Source organism: Miniopterus natalensis, chromosome 14 (genome assembly GCF_054644295.1).
Source record: "Miniopterus natalensis isolate mMinNat1 chromosome 14, mMinNat1.hap1, whole genome shotgun sequence".
Classification (NCBI taxonomy): domain Eukaryota; kingdom Metazoa; phylum Chordata; class Mammalia; order Chiroptera; family Miniopteridae; genus Miniopterus; species Miniopterus natalensis.
In genome coordinates, this window is record NC_142094.1 from 15,619,071 (window position 1) to 15,637,415 (window position 18,345).

General features: G+C 55.3%; 1 protein-coding gene across 4 annotated transcripts in view; it reads right to left on the reverse strand.

Annotated features, from left to right (window-relative positions):
* ZMIZ1 (zinc finger MIZ-type containing 1) overlaps window positions 1-18,345 on the reverse strand; it is a 220,471-nt gene that overhangs the window by 161,176 nt on the left and 40,950 nt on the right. For all 4 annotated transcript variants that reach the window (XM_087824290.1, XM_087824289.1, XM_087824291.1 and 1 more), the window contains exon 2: window positions 14,766-14,879. The gene's annotated coding sequence lies outside the window, so the exon portion shown is untranslated. The remainder of the gene's footprint in view (window positions 1-14,765; window positions 14,880-18,345) is intronic.

The following is an 18,345-nucleotide window of genomic DNA, read 5'->3' on the forward strand; positions in this document are numbered from 1 at the left end:
GTCAGACTGCAGCCCCCCGAAACCTGAGTGACATGCGGTGCTCCTGATGGCACCTCCCCTGACCCTTTCCTCCAACACCTGGTCGGGGGCCTCGAGTGGTGTCTGGGGTGAGAAGGGGAGACAAGGCCATCCTGTGTGACAGCTATAAAATTAGATAATCAGCTAATCACCAGCAAATTAGCATCCCATCTTAACATAGAACAAATATAGTATTTACGTAAAAGTTGTTAGGAGTTTCTCTTTTTTTAATTAGCAGAAATAAATGCAAAATGAATGGTAATTAGGCAGCTGATGGATTCGGTAGTACAATTATGCCTACAGCAGTGCCCCAGTCCTTAAACACTGCGTGCTCCAAGGAATCAGAGAAGCCTATTTATATAGTTTATTTATAAAACAAAGTTAGCAGGGATAGAGGGGCGAGGCCTGGGCACTGCTGGGGGTGGGGTCGTGGCTGCAGGGGCAGGGCCTTGGGAGGAGAGGGAGCTTCAGTGCCCAAGGAATGGGGGGGGGGGGCCTGCTGCTTAACAGTGGCTTGTGACTGTGCACCACCGAGGCCCCCACGTGTCTATTTCAGGCCCCACATGTGTTGCTGAGAATGACCTCCCTGGCAGGAAGTAGGCTGGAGTGGTGTGGAGGGGCTGGGAGCAGCTGTTCCATGCACTCCTGTCTTTCTCTTTCCCTCCCCTGGTCTCCATTCCTCTCTTCTTTGCTGGCCCTATTTCTTCACTGGGCACTTTTCTATGCTGCACCCTGAGACATATTCTTCTAGAATATTCTCCCCTTCCTCCAGTAACTCAAGGGGTACCAGGTCTAGGAACAATGCACCCAAACAGTGGTATTAACGGTTAAGTTCCAGAGCAGTGGGGCACCCAGTGAGAGTATAGGGGCAGGAGTCCTGAGAGGAGGCAGCCCAAGAGTTGGGTTTTGAAGAATGTGCAGAAGCTTTCTGAGGTGGGAGGTAGCGAAAGGACCTGAGAGTGCAAAGGCAGGGAGGTAGCAAATAGCATCCTTTGATTGCAGGAAAGAGCATCAGGGGTGTGGAGGCTGGAGAAATGAGCAGGGTCTCATTGAGATGAGTCCTGTATGCCCAGCTAAGCGTTTGGATTTGATCCTAGAAGCCGTGGAAAGGTCTGAAATGAGGGAGTGGAGCACCCTTCCCATTCACAGCTCTTTTCTTAGCTTCCCCTCCCCCACCCGCAGAGCCAGGGAGAGGGCCAGGTCAACAGGCCATTAGAGGCAGCTGGTACAGCTCAGCAGCGCAAGCATGGAGCAGGAGGCTAACCTGATTAGGAGAGCCAGGAGGTTTGTCTGTGGGGGAGGGAGGGAGGGTAACCGCTCTGAGGGCAAAGGGAAGGGGGGCATGCTGGGCCACACTGGTCTCCTGAGTGAGGGACCTAGCTCCCCTAGAACAGAGCACCTGTCCTACCCCCAAAACTAACTGCCTGAGAACCGCCCCCCCCATCCTTTCCTGCTCAAACCCCTGCTTCTCCATTGCCAAGTGCTGTGACCTTGAAGAGCCACTCCCATCTCCAGGCCACACATTCATGTCTCCAAAACAAAGGCTTGCATTAGAATTCCCGAGAGGCAGTGGCAGATTCAACCACAGTCCTATCCCCATCTCTATAGTTTCATGGGTATGGGGTTATGAAAACCCTGTGACTTTTAAGGGTTTAGGTGAGGCAGGCCCTCTCCAGGGTGCCAGTCCCTGCCAAGCCCTCCTGCCTTGCCCCAGCCCATTCACAGGCTGTGTGGCATGCTGAGTTGAGGCTCCTGCATGACAACCACCTAGGTCCTTCCATAGGGCAACCTGGGCTCAGCAGACAGAAAGCTCAGGGCTGGGGGAAGGGGCGGCAGAAAGTCTGGTAGTAAGAGGAGCTTCCCTCAGACAGAAGGGAGACAATGGCCGCACTGAGGGCCCAGTGCTCTGGTCTGGGCACCAGCAGCCCTTCCCCCACCCCAGTGACTGCCCTCGACTCAGGCTGCCTGGCTCTAAATTGGGAACAAAACACCTGCCCACCCAAGCCCTAGGGTCATTAAAAATCTCAAACGAGTCCTTATTCCTGGCAGTGATCTGGAAGGCAAAGCCCTGCCTAGTGGTTTAGCCTTGACTTTGATGCAGGAGGTTCCCAAGGATTCCACAAAGGGAAGTTCCCACTCCCCAGTACAGACAGCTCTCTAACCTCAGACCTGCCCCTTTAAAAGAGCAGTGACAGGCAGCCCAGTCAAGGTCTAGAAATGTGAGCCGGTCACTCTCAGGCCCGAGCTCTGAACTTGTAAGGAGAACAAAGATCACACTGCACCACTTCTCTGCTCTGTAAGTTGTGCTCCTGCCTTCAGCCAAAATCAATAAAAATCTCCACTATGACTGTTTCGCCAGCACGAGGGGCCCGGCCTGTGCAATGACATTCCACCGCTGGCGGGCACTGCGATCTCCCTTTGTCACACAGCCTCGGCCCCTTTGCAGGCAGCAGTCCCGTGAAGTGAGGGTGGGGGTGGGCGGTGATGGGGGACAATGCCGGGGTGGGTAAGGGGGGCCCCCGCAGAGCGGCTCTAAGTGCCTCTCCAAAGACCAGCCCGGTGCTATTCATCAACTGGTTTTCAGGGCTGTGAGAAATCAATGGCATTTGTGCTGCAAACTCATCATTAGGACAGGAAAAACTCTGCAATGGAATTGATTTGTTTAAATATAATAACACAATTTAACAGAGAACTGTGGGGGTGGGGAAAGGACCGGGTCAAACAAAACAGGGAGCGACAGCTCTGAAGACCTGAGAGGAACCAGACTTGAAAAACCTTCCTACAGGGAAGCCCAGCCCTAGCGCTGCTTCCCCCCCCCCGCCCCCCCCCCCCCAGCATCCTCCCCACCTCCCCCAAACCCTGAACCCAGGAGGCCAGAGTAGACATGTGCTGTGACCCAGTGTGAGGTGGCTCAGGTCTGGTTTCAGAAATGCCCCTCAACAGCCTTCAGGTGAGCCCACAGGCCCACTAGTCATTGCTGTGTTGTTCCTGGAAGTGATTTTGGCTTGGTGAACATCGGTTCAACCCAACAAACTCTCATTTGGCACCTACTGTTCTCTAGGCACCTGTGAGAGGCCATGGGAGAAACATAATAAATCCTGGCCCCAATCCAAAGGCATTCTGTGGGGACAGGGTGGATAAGGCAGATGACAATAGGAGGCTAGGGAGGGCTGGTGTTCCTGGGGTTTTAGAAGATGTGGGAGAGGGTTGCTGGGACAAGACAAAGGACAAAGAGGGAACAGTGAAGGGCAGAAGTGGAGGGTCCAAATAGCCAGGGGGTGCCCCTTTGGAGGAGAGGGCCCTCACTTCTTGGATGTGATGCCTGCCTGCCCTGGAGCTGACTTTATTAATTCTCAGAAAAATCCCAGGACCCTGGGAACACTTAACATGTGTCTTTTCATTGAATCTCACCACTCTGTGGAGAACAGACTATTATTACCCACATTCACAAATAAGACCACTGAGGCTCAGAGAAGTTAAGTGACTGCCTGAGGTCACACAGCTAGTAAGTGATAAAGCTGGGGTTGGACCCCAGAGCCTGTGCACCAACCACTATATATCCTGCCCTCGTGGGAGCTTGGCTTCCCTGTGAGCCGGCGAGACAGACGGCTCCTGCCCTCCCCTCCAGGAGCTGGGGCACGAGATGCACCGGACAGTTCAAGGGAGAGGCCAAGGAATGGCATGGGGTGGTCAGCGCGTCAGGCTGGTATCCTGGTCACAGTGGGTTCAGCGCTGCAGCCTGGGTGCGGCTGGCACACTGGATAAGCTGGGTGGGCACTCAGGGTGCACTTCGACCTCACACATGACCTCTTCCACCAGGCCACCTCCCGCCCCTGGGCAGGGGGTACCCGGGGAGAGGAGCCATGGGCTGGGTCCTGGAAAGCCACAGCTAGAGAGATGACACCCAGGCAGGGAGAGAGGGCCAGGAAGGCTCAGCCCTTGTCTGAGGGTGGGAACAGCAGACTGCAGTCCTGAAGAGGACCGGTCACTTTGGGCTGCCTCACTGAACTGAAGAGTGCCCTAATGTCAGCCTCAGAATTCGGATTTTATTCCTGATGACAGTAGGAAGCCAGGGCGGGCAGTGGAGGGGCCGGGAGGGTTCAGTCACCGAGAGGCAAGAAGATGGAGAGGCCTGAATGCCAGGAGAGGGTGTGGGTGCTAAGTGGCACACAGAGCCAGAGATGGATAACTCTCAGGTGTGGGGGTGAGGGAGATGGAGGTGTCAAGGGCGACTCAGGCATCTTCCCAGCCACTTTGCTGACCCAGCGCCTGCCCGAGTCAATTTGAATTGACCAGGACCCCAAGGAGCACTGAGCCCCTCCCCCCAGGAAGCCCTGCCCTGGGGGAGGGCACTGCTGGCTAGCAGGCCGCCACCAAGTCCGCTCTGTCCCCCTGCTGACCTTTCTCCTTTGTCAGCAGTGCTCTCCATCAATGCACCGGAAGGGCCAGTGCAACCCCTCCAGGCTGCCTGAGCCAGGCTGGGGGCGGGGCTCACCCGCCTTCCCTCTTTTAAGGAGGTTTTCCAGAGTGTCTCTAGAAAGTAGGGAGCAGAGGTGCCAAAGCCCTCGGTGCAAACGGGGAGGCCGAGGGCTGGTGAGGGGCAGCCCAGGACCAACCTGGCGTGAACCATGCCCCTCCAGGGGGCAAGGATGATGGAGCTGGAAGGAGGATCTATAAGGTGTGGGAGGGGGCCCAGCCCAGAGTGCAGCAACCAGCCCTGGAGCCAAGGAGGGGGTCAGGGTTACCAGTGGGCTTCGGAGTGGAGCATGTCAACTGCCCTGGTGGGCCTGGAACTGAGAGGTTTCAGGGATGTGGAACTTTCAGGGCGAAGACCAGGACGGTCCCAGGCAAACCTAAATGGCTGGTCACCCTGGAAGGTTTTCAATTCTACCATTTTTCAGACTGTGTGTCACCACTCTGTGCCTCAGTTTCCTCCTCTGGAATACAGAGCCCATAGGAAGACCTTTCGTATGGTTGCCACGAAGATTAAATAATGTATGTAAAGTGCTTAGCATCTGACACAGCATCTGATACTAATCATTCAACAAACGGCAGGTGGCCGCTGTTACTGCCACCGACTGCTACTGTTGCTGCTACAGGACCGGCTAACACACCCGGAGCACTCATCCTGTGCCAGACCCCGTTCCAAACACTGTGTGTACGTTTTAATTTAATTTCACAATGCTTACGGGGTACGGGTCACTATTATCCCATGTTCAGATGGGGAAACCGAGGTGTAGAGGGGCTGAGCCACTGGCCCCGGTTCTCAGTGGGCAAGTTCAGAAAACTACTTCCATTTCCACTGGGCTAACCCACAGCCAGGGGCATGTAGGCCAAAGTCAACACAGTTCTGGTCACCCTGACCCAGGGCAAGAGCTGGACAAACATGGAGCGGGGGCAGGGGTCACAGGCCACTCTGGAGGTGCAGGGAATGGGCAAACCTTCCCCTCCTGGTCCAAACACAGCAACCAGATGTATTAGGTTTTTAGGGTCTATTTTACACAGCAAAAGAAACGCAAGCCCCCAGAGGAGCTCGTGCCTCCTACTGCCCCACAGGCCCAGCTCTTTGGATCTGGCACTTTCTGCACATGACCTCATTTCACTCCTGCAATAACACTGCAAGGACATGCTGCTCTTCTCAGAGATGAGAATACAGGGCTAAGATCACACAGCGGGATTTAAACATATCCAGCCCCAAAGTCTGGGCTCCTCTCGGCTGCTCGGGTTACAGGATGACACGCAGTGTGAGGACAGGGGCCATGACTTTACTTCTGTTGGGCACGGTACAGGACTCAAGTGAGTGCTAGATAACTCTGAGGATGAGGGCCATAGTCTTCCTTCCCCTTCAAGCCCAGCTCAAGGGAGGGGGAACCAAGCACCCAGGGGTAGGGTGGCCAGCCAGGCAGAGTACTGCAACCCAGGGAGAAAAGAGGGTGGGAACCAGAGTTCAGGTCAGAGTTTATCGCCCTAGTACCTGGGGAGAAAGTAGACCTTGCAGGGACCCCTCTTCAGTCTCAGGAGTTGAGCATGCAATGCCATTGCTATCCCAACCCCTAGAAAGTCCCCAGCACAGGAAAAGCATACTCAAAAAGCAATCAGCTTCCAGCACCCAGGAAAAGGTTGCTGAGGCCCGCCGGCAGGTGCTGGCTGGGCAGGGGCCCCAGGAAGCTAGGCCCAGTTATTTTTAGCATCTTGATTCAAGAGGGAGGAGGCCCTCCTCCCCACCAGGTAAATGTCAGTGCCACTGGCAGACCCAGCTAATTAAAGTGGCTGGAGCCGAGGAGAAGAAACAGAGACTTGGCCCTCTGCCCTCCAGCTCAAGTCCCTAAAGCTCTCCTCCACTGCCTCTTCCTAAGCCCTGGCCCCACCTGTCTTGGGAGCCTGAGCAAGAAACACTGGCTCGGCCTCGAAAGAAGCTTGACCAGCGGCCTGGAATCCTGGGCTTGAGTCCTGGTTTAGTGTGTGCCCCTGGCTAAGTCTCATGTCTCTTCTCGGACTCTACTTTTCTTCTCTGGAAAATGGGTCCCCGCTAAGCCCACCTGATATTACGAAGATGGTGACAGGAGCTGGGGTCACAAAGAGGCTTTGCATGAGGGCGGCCTGCCCTTCCTGCTGTGGTGAGGTTGTGGGCTTCCCAAGTGGGAACCTGGGCCAGCCCCTAGAGGACGGGGCCTGAGCTGACTGCTGGGAGGATCTGCGCAATCCCGGGTACCAGGAGTCCGAGAGCCTGTGGCTGCCACTCTCCTGACAGGGGAGGGTGACGGAGAGGCTGCTATGGGATAGTGGAGGCTCAACAAATGCAACATAGGCTGAGCCCAGAGCCACCGAAGGGCCCGCACTCAGAGGGGCACCAGGGCCCACAACAGATCACAGGCCTGACACAGCAGGCAGGACCCAAAGGGTCACCTCCTCTCTGTTGGGCTCTAAGCCCACCCACAGCCTTGGGGAGGGCCACCTACTCCCTCCTTTCCCCAGGAGCAGGGAGGAGAGGAGAAGCCTACCCCAAACTCTCAGCTCTGAAGTCCACTCTGGGAATTGGACCCTTAGCCCATAGGTGGATCTGCCCCAGGGGGCCTGATACCCCTTCTATCCTTGTTGGGGAGACTCCTAGCAGACCTCATGAGTTTGAGGTCAACTCTCCCCAGGCAGAGAGAAGCCCTGCGTCCAGCAGCAGTGTCCTGGGTCAGCTGCCCAACTCCGGCAGGGGGGGGAAAGCCCAGTATCCTGGCATCTGCTCACATCTTCCCGAAAGGCAGACCTTCCGCTGAGGTACTGCCTTGCTGTGGCTCTCAGGTGCCTGAAGCTCCAGGGAGATCCAAGGGAAACTGAGGCACAGAAGTGGGGCAGTGATCTGCTCAGGGACATTGAGCAAGTCAGAGAAGCAAAGTACTCATTTCCTCTCCCTTCTGCCGTCTGGCCTCTAGGGGGCGTCTCTAGCCTCCTTCTTTCACTGCCCAGTCTGAGCCCCACTGATCTGCCCCAAGTATGCCTGCCTCTGGGCCTTGGCCCAGATGGTCCCTTTGGCTGAAATGTTTTCAGTTTAAAGTCACGTTCATTCTTCAGGGCCCAGCTGCAGCTCCACCCACTCCAGGTAGCCCTCCCTGCCCTCTAGTCACCTGGAGCACCTCAACACTTGTCCCTGGTACCAAAGATTCAGCAGCCTTCCGGACTGCAAGCCACCGGGCACCCTTCTGTGGCTCAGGAAAGGGGGCTGACGAGGAATATGGATGGCCGCTGGTTTCCCAAGTCCATTTTCCTTCCTCACCCCCTTGCACCTTGTAAGCTTTCAAATGGGGCCCTGACTCCAGAGCACTCTCTGGGAGGCCTCAGGCATGCAGTCTCCAGGCCTCACTGGCTCTCTGGGTAAACAGATGGGAGGAGAAGCCCTAATGGTAGCAGGCTCAGCAGGAGGCAGTGATTACAGGAGGTGGAATACAAACCAGGACAGACAGAGCCAGGCTGAGGGTGCCCTGCACAGTGCTCATTCAGGGTCCTGGGTGGATCTCCAAAGACTCCCAGAACTTCCCTGGCCCTACTCTCTGAGGTCCCCACCCCTCTGGGGTCAGTCCTGCCTTTCTGCAAACACATGCCCTGAGGCTAGGTCACTAGCTGCAGGTCCTGCGCTCTGCCAGCGGCTACACATGCCGGACATCTGAGCAGTTCAGAGGAGCAGTGAGCTCAGCTGAAAGCCTGAGCGCCATGCTGGGAGGCACTGCCATGTACCCTCCTATCTCTGAGCCTAGTTTCCCCATCTGTACCATGAGGGATTGGGCCAGATTATTTCTAAAGATCATTCCTCCCCTAGGCAGCCAGGATGCCATGATTCAAATTAAGATGCCGTCCTTGCAGCCCCACCCGGTGTCTGCTCCCTCCCTGCAAGGTCACAGAAGCTTTGGACCTGGGACACAAGGCAGGGGCGTGGCTGCCCTCAAACTCCAGAGCTCAGTGAGAGCCTGGTGAGCAAACACCAGCGGAGGAAGAAGCAGCTGCGTGAGAAACACCAAAGGAACCCTTCAAAGTACAGTTTACCAATCCCAGCTTGTCCTTGGAAAGCCCCTTGGTGGCCGAGGTAAGGGGTCCCTGGAGTGCACATGCAGCCCCACACACCTACACAGGTGATCACATACAATCAGCAAGGAGCCTTGGACTCTGGGAGAGCCAGGGGAAGGACCCAGGCCTCCCCCCGCCCACCCTCCTCCCCACCTCCCCGGGAAGGGTGCCTCCTGCCTGGCCTGCTCGCCTCCTTCACCTGCCAGGATGATACCGTGACCCTGAGCTGGTTTCTAGCCTCTCTGTTCCCATCACATCACTGAACAGATTTGTTCATGTCTCCTTTCCAACTCCACCCCTGGTCTGAGGTCAGACCGACATCAGGCAGAGGCACAGACGGTGGCAACAGAGGGTGGCACCTGGGCTCCATCCTGGGCAGCCTCGTATTTCAGCATTTTGGAAGACTGGCTTTTCCCCCGATAAAAGCTCCAGCCCCTGGTCCAGGAAAGACCCCAGAAGAGGCAGGTGCTGAAGAGGACCTGGTAGAGCTGGAGGCCCGGCCAGTTAGAGGGGACAAGTCCCCAGCCCTGCTCCTCTAGGCTACCATAGTCTCTGGGTGACTGTGAGCCCCAGCTTGTGGGTGAAGGCCAGCTCTCTCCTCTCAGCCTTCACAGAAGAGCTGCTGCTGTTCTATAGCCTGTTCTGGCTCCCCACTTTCTGCAGGATCAAGGTCAAACTCTGAGGCCCAGCCTTTGAGACCCTCAGGAGCTACCTCAGCACCTGTGTCCAGCTGTGGCTGAACGAATCTCTCTCTCCAGCTGGACTCCTGATTCACCCCACCAACTTGTACAGAGACCCCCCGAAGACCCTTCACCTCCACTCCACTGTGCAGGGATCCAGCCCCCTCTTTCAGGCAGCCTGCCATGCCTGCCTCCTCCCTCATCAGGGTAGAGCTGATCCTCCCAGCTCTTATTGCCTTCACCCACTGATGGCATTCACCTAACATGCTCTATGCTGGAGACTCTGTGACCTCTGCTTGAGCCTGGGCTGTGCTCCCCCAGTTCCTCAAATGCAGATTTACTTTCAGATGCCAGTGTCCAGCAAAACACACTCTGGCTGAAGAAGTAAATGGTCTGCCCAGCAAATTTTGGTAGGTACCAAAGTACCTACCATGAACAGTTCGAAGTAGTGGGGAAAACACGTATAATGGTGTCGGATAAAGTTGGACTGAATCCCATCTGCACTGATAGCTCTGTGATCCTGCATACGTTTCTTTTTTTTTTTAAATGTATCTTTATTGATTTCAGAGAGAGGAAGGGAGAGGGAGAGGGACAGAGAGAGAAACATCAATGATGAGAGAGTTGTCATTGATCAGCTGCCTCCTGCACGTCCCCAACTGGGGACTGAGCCCGCAACCCGGGCATGTGCCCTAACTGGGAATCAAACCGCAATCTCCTGGATCCTAGGTTGATGCTCAACTGCTGAGCCATGCCTGGTGGGGCGTGCATACATTTCTTAACTTCTCTGTGCTTTGAGTTTCCTCATCTGTACTGTGGGAGACTCCCAAGCTTCACTGAGTTGAAGGTCACTGTAGTTTGTGACCCCTAACCTGTCTCAGCTCTCTGGTTTTACAGACCAATGAACAATAGCTCAGAGAGGGGCAGTGACTTGTCCAAAGTCACAAGGCAGGTCTGCAGCAGGACTGGGCTTAAAAGGAAGTCCTGCTCAGAGGGTCTGCCAGGATGGCAGCCCCATCCTGCTCACCCAGGGAGTGTTCCACCTCGGGCTGAAGTGACCAGTGGGCTGTAGACTATATTCAGCTCCAGGCCTGGGTAGGGGTTTCAGGGTCAGGGCAGGCTGCAAAGGCTGGGGGTGGAGGGGCCTGGACTATGGGCAACAAATTCCAGGCAGGGAGAAGGGGGCGTGCATTCTCAGCTGGTGCCGAAGACTGACAGGCATGCCACATGGGGACCCTGGAATCCCAGCTCTGAGTGGCCAGGGCCAGGCCTGCTTGAGCTGGGCTTGACATTCAAGGTCTTTGCAGCCAGCCCCAAACCTGCCTCGCACCCGTGTAACCCTGGAAGTCTACTGACTGACAGCTGACGGCACATGCTGGCAGCATGAAGCCACAGACCAGGACCGGAGGAGGGGTGGCCACCTCAGGTCCCTCCCACAGAGCTCTAATCAACAGCTGTTTGGGACTGCCTCAGATGAAATCCAAATATGGCCTAACCCCAATCCCTGCCGTCCCCTACATCCTTTTAAAAATCACAATCCAACCATGTCACTCCCCTGTGTCCACAGCCCTCGAGGCCAGCTCCATCACTCACCTCCACCTGCTGGCTTCCCATCCACCCGCTCGCATGAGCGCTGACCATGTTCCTGGCTCTGCCGTAAGGACTTACGTGGATAACTCACTGAGTTCCTCACCACTCGGCGACGTAGGTTCAATCGTCCCCACTTTCTAGATGAGGAAATGAGGCACAGAGAGGCCAAGCCACTGCTCTGAAGTCACGAAGAGAGGAGTAGCAGAGCTGGAAAACCCCAGAGCCTAGGCCTAGAGTTGACATCCCGAGTCACGCTAGTGCCCTCTACATTCCCCCACCAAAGGGGGTTTGAGTGCCTTTTATAAAGTGCCGGCCATATGGGACAGCTGTCATGCCCTCAATGAGATACCCTTTCATTAGGTCCAGCCTTTGCTGGCTGTTACGGCCCAGACCAGCTGGGGCCCTCGTCTCGGAACCAATACACCTGGCTCCAGTCCGCCTGGCTGGGGTCACTGGGCCAAGTCACCTGCAGGAAGGAGCAGGGCTGGGGCTGGATTGTCTACTCCAGCTGACCAGGCCTCTGGCTCCACCAGGCCCTCTTCGGCACCTTAGGCACCTCTGGGCCTCTCCTGGGCCAGGGGCTGAGCTCTTTACCAGGGGAAAAGCCAGTCTTGCACACCCACTGGGGCTTCAGTTAGGGTGGAACTGCAGCCCCTCTGGGAAGGGTCTCCAGGAGATGACAGGTGAGTTGGGCACTGGAAAGTGAGAAGAAATTTGCCAGGTTGACATAGAAGGAAAAGGAAGACCACGCAGAGAGCCTGGCTCTTGTGAAGTCCCAGAGAAGTGAATGTTCATTTATTGGCTCCCTCCCCTCCCCGCACTGGCCCTCAGAAGCTCTAAGTAATTTGCACTGGGTATGAACGAGCTACGTAATTTGCACTGGGTACCCCAGAGATTCCCACTGGCCAGGTTTCCAAAGGACCACACTAAGGACATTTACAAAGGGGTTTCAGAGAGGAAGTTACTAGATCTTGCTCAGATAGTGGGTCCCAGAGAACAATCCACCTTTTTCGCAAAACAACCGACACTTTTGCCTGTAAATTCTGGGTCAGGCTAAAACCTAGATAACCCGAGGAGCCCTCTTGGGAACGTTCTCCAATTTGGAGGTGCCCTGCTGGGAAGAGGGAGGGAAGAGAAAAGGAAGTCTTAAATCTGGGGTGCAGCTGCCACTTCCTGGCTGTGAGGCCCACCCACTAAGAGCCTCAGTTTCCTCATCTGTAAAGTGGCCATGAAATGACTTCTCCCTGAAAGGAGCTCCGTGGAGAAAGGAGCACAAATTCTGGCCTCCAATGACCTGGACAGGAGCTCAACTCCGACACAGGTGAGCAGGTGTCCCTGAGGACCTCACCAACCTTCCTTGTGCCTCAGTTTCCTCCTCTGGAAATTGGTGAGGACTCTCTCTCAGGGTTCCTGGGGTATTTAGTGAGCTCATGTAGGTAATGTGTAGTCCCCCCTCACACAGGGACTCTAGTGTTGTTGGTATAATGAAACAGGCACCATAGACTCCCACTCCCCAGGAACAACAGGGGAATGCAGGTGCAGCAGGGATAACACAGACCCCACCAGCTGGCTGTGCCCAAGGCTCAGAGGGTGCCCAGGCTCCAGGGACCTGGTTGGAGTCCACAGGAAACAAGGAGTGGAGACCCACAGACATCCCCTCAGCAACACCCACAGTGCCCCACCCCACCCAAACCTGCTTTCTTCTTATGAAAACAACAGTTCCAGTCTGCTAAAGCCCTGGAGTCCAGGAACTGTCCTCGGCACTGTGCACAGGTGGACACTAGTCCTCACAACCACCCTGTCCAGGAGGTGGGGGAGGACGCTGACTGTTTCTGTTTCCAGATGAGGAACTGAGGACAGGAGAGGACAAGAGCTTGTCCATGGTCACACAGCTGTCCCTCAAACACCCTCCCTGGCATACATACAGAGGCCACAGCTCAACCTTGGCCCAGAGCTGTGCAGTGACCACAGGAGCTGCTGGAAGCTTTTGTGGGCGAGAAGCCAGCAACCCCTGAACAGCCCCCTCTCCTCGGAGGACATCCTCCTTGTGCGTGCGTGTGAGCATGTCCCTGTGTGGGGGAGTGCCTTGTGTTATGAGAACTTGCGCCTGTGTATCTGTGTGGCATCAATACAATAGTTTGTGAACGTGTGTCTGTGAGTGTGTACGTGCATATGAGTCCATCCATGTGCACACATGAATGTCTGTAGCATGCTTGGGTGATGTTTGTGTATATATGCACATAAGGGAGCATTCTTTGTGCACACACAACCATTCATGTGTGTGTGCGCATGCACATCTGTCTACCCTTAGCATGCATGGGCAGGTTTACAAGCACGCACGTGTCTGTGAGGGTAACTATCCTTGGGACTTGCATGTGTATCTGTACTTCTGTATGAGAACACCATGCCCGTGTGTAACTATGCCACCCAAATCATCTTCTTCTTCATGAAAATCTCAGCTCTCTCAGAGACATTCTGGACCACAAACTGGTCCATTCCTCCAAGAAGCCTTCCTGGATTCTAGACTCCTCACACTCACTCAGAACTGCAACATTTATTCCCATCCCACATGATGGCAGCTTTCCTACCCTCATGTCTCCCCGAACGCCATCCTCCCCCCAACCAGCCAATTGCAAATCCTGCCAGCTTCCTTGCTTTAGTCTCTGTGATTCTCACTCCTTGTCCATGCCCATTTCTCTGGTCCTAGCTGGGACCTTGGGATAGTTCCACTAGTCTCCTTGCTTCCAGCTGGGGACTCTCCAATGGTTTTTTTTTCAATGCAGACACCTTCAATAGGCCATTGCTTGACTTAGAACCCTCCATGGCTCCCTACTGCCCTTGGGATTTAATTCCCCAACCGGGCACTTGTGGCCCTTTATGATCTTCCCATCCCCTTGCCAACCTCATCTCCCATCTTGTGAGGATCTCCCACCCATCCCTATTCCTGTCTCCCCACAAAACTACTTACTTTTGGGTCACGGCCCCCAGGAACCCCCTCTAACCTATGAACACAGTCCACTCCACATCTGCTGTGGTCTCCCTGCTTCTCCCCCAGAGCACAGAATGGGACACCCTTTTCTCTGCATCCCAGGGCCTGACGTCAGGCTTGGTATACAGCAAGTGCTTAATACAAGCTTGGGAAACTGAACTTGGGAGGCAGAGGGAGGGAGAGCCTTATCTAGCTAACATAACCCTCCTGGTGCCACTTCAGGGACCTGGGAGGCCAGGCCTGGTTCATGTCACATCACACCCACACACAGGCAACCAGCAGCCACTGTCACTTTGTAAAAGCCCCACCCTTTGCCTTGCATTAGGATAGGATCCAGTACTTCTGAGGACACCCACGATCACCTTGATGCCCACCCCAGAAGAGGCCAGCAGAGGCTAAAGCCAGGGCAGAACAGACCAGGGGTTAGGGGCTGGTGCATTGGAGACACAAACCTGGAAATGACCCCCATGGGGGCTCAGCCAGATGTGTGACCTTGAGCAAGTCATTTCCCAACCACAAGCCTCAGTTTTCCTGACTGTACAATGGGTACAACAATAGCACCTGCTTCACAGGATTATTGTGAAGACAAAAAAGTCAGTAACCATACAGTACTTAGCACAGGGTCTGGCACGGAGCTGCGTGCTCAGATGTTAGAGGATGTCACGATTATTAGCCTCATGTAGGAGATGAGAGAACTGAGGCTCCCAGCTGTGGCAGGGAGAGGGCTATGAGGCCACCCTGGGAGTCTGCAACAGAATCAAACCAAATGTCCAAGTCCTGGGCCAGGGTATATTCCCCTTACTGAGAAGTAAGCCCCTTCCCCTAATTCCTCAGTGATGACAGCCTCACTCCTGAATTTCCAGGCCCTGAAACAGCACCAGCCGCTCAGCTGGGCCCCCACCAGCAGACACACAGTGTGAGGGCCAGCCCATGCCTCTTACCTGCTGAGGCCTCTGCCCACGATCAGGACTTGAGTCTGCTGAGAGCGTCAGGAAAGGAGGCGGGGTAAGGAGGCAGTGACCCTGCAGTCCAACCTGCCCGAGCACAGCTGAGTCCTGCAGAGACAGAAGAGGGCACAGTGAGCTCCAGGTCTGACCCTGTGGGGGGTCTACACCCCACTTCACTGACTCTAGGTTCGCCTACCAGGCCCCTTTGGCCATTGCCTGGAAGACCCAGCCGGCCCACAGAAGTCGGATCACCCTAGAAACTGGACGTTGCTCCCCAATACCCCAATAAAGGCCCATCTCCTGAACTTGGCTTTAGAAGCCTGGAAGCAGCCCAGCGGTGAGGGCAGCCCCTCCGTGTCCTGTACCCCAAGCAGCAGCCACGCCAGCACAACCCGCAGCCATGCTGCCGTCAGCCCAGTCACCGGGCCCCCGCCTAGGAGCGTGCTGGGTGCTCTGCTCGGAGCCCTTGCCCAACATTTCTGCTTTTGAAGCTCCCCTGGCCTTTCAGACTCTGCTCAGATGCCTCCGTGGAACCCTCTCTGACCTGCCCTCCTTTCCTCGCTCATCCCCCCGTGGCTCCGGGTCTCGCTGGCCACGTCTCCAACCCCCTATAGACCGGTCCCTGGGCAGAGTGGCTGGACATGGGGAATGATGTTGGTTTCTCTCTGAATCTAACAAGGCTGCACAAACTGCCTGAGGCTATGGGTGAGCGAGTGAACGAGTGACTGGTAAATGGTGCAGCGAAGGTATTCAGTACACAAAACTGGCGAACTAACAGGTGCCTTGAAATCAGGACGCCTGCCAAGCTTCCAAGCGCCTCCTGACGCCACCCCTTGTTCGAGTTTGGGATACAGGGTTCGGGTTGGGGAGAGGAAGGAGACTTGGTGAGGTGGGTACTCTTGTCTGTCATTTTACAAATGAGGACACTGAGGCCCTGATAGGGGAAGGGTTTCCTCCCATGATCCCGCAGCAAGAGAATGGCAAGGTTGGAAGCAGAACCCGAGTCTCCTGGCTTTGCCCACTGCCCAGAGCGGTCATGGATGGAGGCCGCTGTGCCAATTCCCCCAGCTCCTGGTCCTCAGGCGTCAGCTCCTGCAGGCACCTAGCTTCCCTGACTGTGGGCCGATCAGGCCAACCATGGAAGGCAGCTTCTGGGGAAAAGAGAGAGGGCAGTGGGAGGACCCCGGGGTGGGAAAAGTATAGTAGGAGAGATCTGGTCTGATGGCCCTACTTCCCCCAGCCTGGAGACCTGAGGCTAGGGGAGAACCTAGAAGGGACATTACAGGGAGCACCAGGTCAGAGATATCTCCCCACTCATGTTCAGCTTGGGGGCTTTTCTAAAACCCCCAATGACTATCTCACTCCCTTCCACAAAGTCCTCTTGGACCTTCCAAACACTGCTGGTGGGTCACACAATGCTCACTCCCTTGGAGAATAGTTTGGGCGTATCTCCTGCCCTGTGGTCTGTCAGTGGCCCAGCATTTCCACTTCCACAGAAACATGGGCATGTGGTCACCCAAAGACGGGTGCTGGTATGTTCACAGTGGCCAAAAATGAAAACTTCCCAAATAACCATCAACTGTGGAACAGATAAAGTGACGTATGCACACAATGGAACACGACACAGCAATGAACCAACGATCTGCAGCTACCTCCAACAACAGAGATAAACCTAAGAACCTAATGCTGACCAAAAAACCCAGACACAGAGAACATGCTTAAGGGGTCCATTTAGATCAAGGTCAAGAACAGGCAAAGCTATGGCTCTGTGCTCGAGGTGAACTAAATATGGCCACGGATTCTTTGTAGCTCCTCCTATCAAGAAGTTGAGTCTATTCATCACCCGTAAAGCTGGGCTGGCCTTGAGACTCGTCTTTATGACCAACAGGATTTGATAAAAGTGGCACTTTGTGACTTAGAGAGACTAGGCCTCATGAGGTCTTGGGACACTGCCTGGCCACGGCAGGAAGTCAGGCCACCTTACCGGGGGACAGAGGAGAACTGGGGGCGCCCAGCCAACAGCCAGCACTAATTGCCAGATGTGACTAAGGCCTTCTTTGACCTTCCGGTCCAGCTAGCCCCCTTCAGGTGACTTGAGTGACATGAGCCCAAGGGAAACCAGCAGAGGACTGCCCAGGCAAACCACAGAATTATGAGACATGGTAAATGGTGGTTCTTTGGTTTAAGCCACTAAGTTTGGAGCAGTGGGGGCAGCAGTTGATAACTGATGATAGGCTGTTGGAAGTGAGGGTAGTCCTTACCCTTGGGGGGGCAGCAGGGACGGGAAGGGAGCACATAATGGGTCTAGGGGGTCTGGAATGTTCTGTCTCTTGACCTGTGTGGCAGATACGAGTATGTTCATTTCAAGACAATTTGTCAAGCTACACTTAGGACATGCACACTTTTCTGAATGGATGTAATACTTCAATAGAAGCTAAAATCAAACCGACCTCTGCGGCTCTCTGCCCTCCCACTATACCAGATCCAGCCCCGCCCCGGCCTGCCTGCCTCACCAAGCTCCCCTCTGCCCACTCACAGTGCTGCAACTGGGATGCCCTTCCCCTTGCTATGGTGCTTCGAGCCTGAGGGCAGGTGGCACCTACACCTGGAAGCTTTCCCTGAGCTCCTCAGGCCTTGCCCGGGTGTCCATACTCATTCAGCTCTCTCTCTGGGGCCGGGTCTTCCTGAGCGTGGGGTTAAGTTTTTCCCTTCTGAGAGGTCTCCCCAGCTCTCGGAGCTCTCCAAACAGGGGCCCTGGCAGGGGTAGGTGGCACCCCTCCTCCTCTTCCCCCAGGGTTGAAACCCCCTGCAGTAATGCTGTGATGACCAGGGCAGGCCTGGGGGGTGGGGTCTGGCTATCTTAAGTCTCATTCACAGGCCAGCACTTCCCTGGACCTGGGCTTCTCCCAAATAGATCAAGGGCAGGGATGAATTTGGGGTTTCAGAGAGGGTCTACAGAGTGGGGGAGGACTGCAGGGGTCCTCTGTTTTACAGTGGACGGTGATACCCATGAAATGTGTAGCACTCCTTTCCTCTTATTATCCATTAAAATAAAACAGCAAGCCTGACTAGCAGTCAGCACTGCAGCTCTGCCAAAACAAAGCAAATGGCCAGGCAAAGCAAAGGAGAGCTGTGATGTCAGATAGGCGGGCATCGCTCTGTCTGAAACCCTTCAGTCTCTATCGGTGTCGATCTGGAAGGTGGGAGCCTTCCCCTGCCCTCCACCCCCCGGCATATGACTGGGGTGGGTTCTCAGCCGGCCCCCAGCATCAGGTCCTCAGTCTTGGATGCCCCTCTCTGGGCCGTCTGTCCCGTCTTTGCAGTTCCAGCTCAGTCTTCAATGGATGTGTGACCTTGGGGGAGCCCCTGTAGTCTCATTTCTCCCACTGTCATCTGAGAGATGCTGCCTAGTCAACAGCCTCTGATGAGACACATTTTTCTATCCTGTGGGAGGACTGGCCCTGCAGGCCGAGACAGCTCTGAGGCCCAGCAATCTTTCTGCCTCCCCCAGGGTCCTCATTGCCTTGGTGCCTGCCAGCAGTAACTGATGTGCCCACTGCAGTCCACTAGGGGC